The sequence below is a fragment of the Trichosurus vulpecula genome, chromosome 2 (genome assembly GCF_011100635.1).
Source record: "Trichosurus vulpecula isolate mTriVul1 chromosome 2, mTriVul1.pri, whole genome shotgun sequence".
Taxonomy (NCBI): Eukaryota; Metazoa; Chordata; class Mammalia; order Diprotodontia; family Phalangeridae; genus Trichosurus; species Trichosurus vulpecula.
Window position 1 is genome coordinate 207588986 of NC_050574.1, and position 3965 is coordinate 207592950.

Sequence of the window (3965 nt, forward strand, 5' to 3'; positions counted from 1 at the left end):
AAGTTTGCTCAGCAAATCACCTCTTCCCTTCAGTTTATTTGCATACTAGAATCTTATCAATTGTAGAAAAGGTGCCAGATGGAGGGAAAGGTATAAACATAAAAAGATTTAAGCCTATCAACAGGTTTCTAGTTAAGAATGATATTATCCAGTATCTTTTGAGAAATGGGAAATAATTTTTTCAATATGTTCATTCATTTCGAGACTTTTCCCCCCTGTACACAACTCAAAATATATCAACATATATGCACTATCTGGAGGCCAATTATATTTATATGTTTCATATTGTGTTTCTTCTTTCTATGCAAAGGGAACAACTCCAATCACGATGTAATAGAAATCCTGCTTAAAATTTTCTGTGCTATTTACAAGGATTGAATAAATAAGCAGACAATAGTTTCCGTCCCAGAGAAAGGCTGCTGGCTTCAGCAGTGTAACCAAGGTGGAGCGCTGAAGATGCTGTAACAATTCTTTACGTAACAAAGAAGACAACTATAGTAGGGGAGTGGGGGGAGAAGGGGAGTAAAATGGAACTTTGGAGCCTTTGACCAGCCTCCCTGATGCATTTGAAAATCTACTCCATTTAGTTTAATGTATACATATATGTATATGTTATACATATGTGCATTTTTATGTATGTATGCTACATATGTATATATGCAGGAATTAATTGTTGCATGTTATTCTTTTAATTGCAGAGGTTTGTTTTAATGAAAGCAGTGAAAGGCTGTCTTATTGTGGCTGTTTTAGAGGATCCTTATGTTTGCCCACATACTCTTCTTGGTGTTACAGTAATGCTCCCAACATCTGAATGGTTAAACCCCCATTTGACAGTGACCACAATGCCACAATCAAACTGAATAAATGCATTATTTCCTCACCTCCCCTTCAATCCCACCCAGACATGACCCTTAAATTACTCTGCTAACAAGAACTTTAAAGATAAATAAGGAAACCCCGGCACGAGAAGTCAAAGCTGTCAACCTATCCTGTTTAGGAGATCCTTAATAAAACCTTTATGTCAAGATTTGTGAAACATCTGACACAATCACTGGCCTGAAGTTGCAAACAAAGTATTAATCAGAGCAGCCCCACTGTGGCTTAATAATCTCAATGACAGACACTTCTTGGCAATCAAGGCCCCTCTGATGATAGTCTAATCAAATGGTACAGATTTTATCTAACCACTGCTTGGGTGGAGTTTAACAGGCAGCAGGACTCAACCTAACCAAACAGTATATTCAACAGTGCCTTGAAAAATCAAGGGAGAGCTTAGGGCAAAAGGGTTCCTGCTTCGAGCCCCAGTGCCAAGTCCAGAGCAAACCTAAGGAACGCAATGACAACTTTTGTTTAGCTCTAGATTCAGAAATCTTGGTCCCATAAGCATGTTAAAAGAACTCAGTGGGAGAGGTTAGCCTCCCGGTGTCTGCAGTCTGCATTCCCCCTCGGTGTGCTAAGGTGTGGGTATTAATTTGGTTAATTTCTAATGATCATCCATAATAACTTACAAAAGAGTTGGAATAATGAAACAATGTAAAAAAGAAATGCGGTTCCAAAAATAAGCCTTTCTAGGACAGAAAATGTCTTAAAAATCTGCAGTATTTGGAGGTTTAATTAGTATATGGGGTCATTATGACATCTAGCTCATTTCATTACCCTACTAATGTATTATTAGTTGGCAGTTAAATACTGTCTACTGGGAACTGAGAGTTTTTCCCCTTGTCTTTCTGGTCATACTTATTGCCTAGCCCGACAGCTTACCTGTAGTGAGGAAGAAATGGAACACCAATTAGAAAGCTTTCAGCCCAGCACCCATGGAAAAGCCAAAAGCTGATAAAGGTCAGCGTGAAATTTGAATGACAGGGCTAAAGTCTTTTACTCATAATTTTGTGTTTGCAATAGAATTCAGAGCAATTCACAGCCTTAAAGGCCTTAAGTGAGAACAGCAATTAATTGTAATGAATAATCTGACAAATCTGGTTGACATATGGCTGCTAATGCCCTCCTTTCTAGTGGGAGCAGTGGAGGGATTAGATTAACTCAAATGAAATCTGGGACCGCCATGCCATCTGCATGTTCAGTAGGAAACGGTACACGTTAAATGGTGAGTGGGTAGATATCTGTCTTGTACTCATCTCTCTCTGAGCCCTTGGCAGATATGGGAATAGCAGTTTTATTACTGCACCAGCTGCCTGTCAATAGAGTAATACTGGAAAGGCATAGAGTACAACCTAGAAAGCTAATATACCAAGAAGCTGTTAAAAATTAACTAGATACAATTAACATATATTTCTAAATTCCTCTGTTTATACAATGCATATTTATATTTTGATTTGGGGTTCATCCTGTTGAATATTCACTAATTAAACAATATCATTTCCATCTGCAGTGTTTATAAGTTGTACTCAGAGACTTAAGGGGTGGGCAGGGACCATCTTTTGCAACATCAGGGCAACTGAATAGAGCCAATACTCAATTATCCATGATAATGAGGTTCAGGTAGAGAAAGACTAACCAAATTCTACAGATAATCCCCAGCCCTCACTCAGCTGCAAGTTGCTGCTTTGCTCCCCACAAGCCTTTTGCCACAGCTGCTGACATGTAGTGAAATGGATTGATTTATGATTTCTAGTATGGTGCATTAGAAAGTGAGCTGGAAAATACAGTGCCTGGCTCATAGCTGACTCTTAATAAATATTCATTGATTTCATTAATTCATTCATTTAGAGGATTTCAAATCCCCTGAGGTGCCAGTTACTACCTGTGTGACCTTGGGCAAGTAATTTACCTTCCAAACAAGACAGCCTAGTTGAAGCATCAAGGCAAGGTGGGTAAGAGACAGGAAGTGATGTGTGATGGGTCAAATCACTGCCACCACCTTCACTAGCATCTCCCCTCAGACCCTGATGGAGACAATCTAGGACCCCAGACCCATAACACCTGGGATTAGCAGTGCTGACCACTGGCTCCCCTTCCTTCTCTGTCTCACAGTCATCATGCAGGGAATGACGGAGATGTGACCAGGCAGTTGCTTCTGCTGGCACTGCTGCTCCCTGCTTCCTCAACAGCCGTGGCTACTGAAAATCCAGGAAAGAAAGTTCTTCCCACAAGTATCCTTGGCTCCATCAACTGGTTCAGCATCAGAAAGATATGGTTTTATTGGTGGAAATAACATTAAAGAAGATGCACCACCATGTGCTTTGCTGCTGCATCCTAAAGACCATGCAGCTTTTCTGTCTGACTTGTAGCTGAAAACTTATATATTTCTTGTCTCCCCCATTAAAAGATGAACTCCTTGAGACCGGAGACTGTCTTGCCTTCCTATTTGTAATCCTCAGTGCTTAGCCTGTTTCTTTACCCATAATAAGCAATTAATGTTTTTTTTTTCACTTGTTCAATTTTTCATTCACTTCTCTTTGTCTCAGCTTCCTCATCTATAAAATGAGCGGCTGGATTAGATGACTTAGGTTCTAAGCTACGAGCCTCTCTTAGCCTCTACCTATCCTCTGCTGAAGGTGCTGAGAAAACAGTGACATGGTCAAAAGAAAATTAGGATGACAGAGAGGAGGAGCAGCCTAGACCGCTTCGAGACTTCGTAATACATCATGGAACAATCAAGTCTCCAGTGCATCAATTGGTAGAGAAGCTCCAAGATGAACCTCTGCTCCTCTCTTCTTCCCTTTAATAATTTCCATTTCAAAATGCATTTCCTTCTAGTTCTTGCTGCCTTGCTGGATAGGGGTTACCTTTTCTTTGAACTAATTACCTTATATTATACTTCAAGACTAAACTTTTATTTGAACAAATAGAAGTTCCCTTTGGATTATCGATTTAACCCCTCCTTAACAGGCTCACTTCTACTTGGGTACAGAAACTGCTTCTGCAGTTTTTTAGTCCTTGGAGAACAGAGACAAAGGGACATTAGTCCATTTCCTTCTCTGTATGGACTTTTCACTTGATAAAGT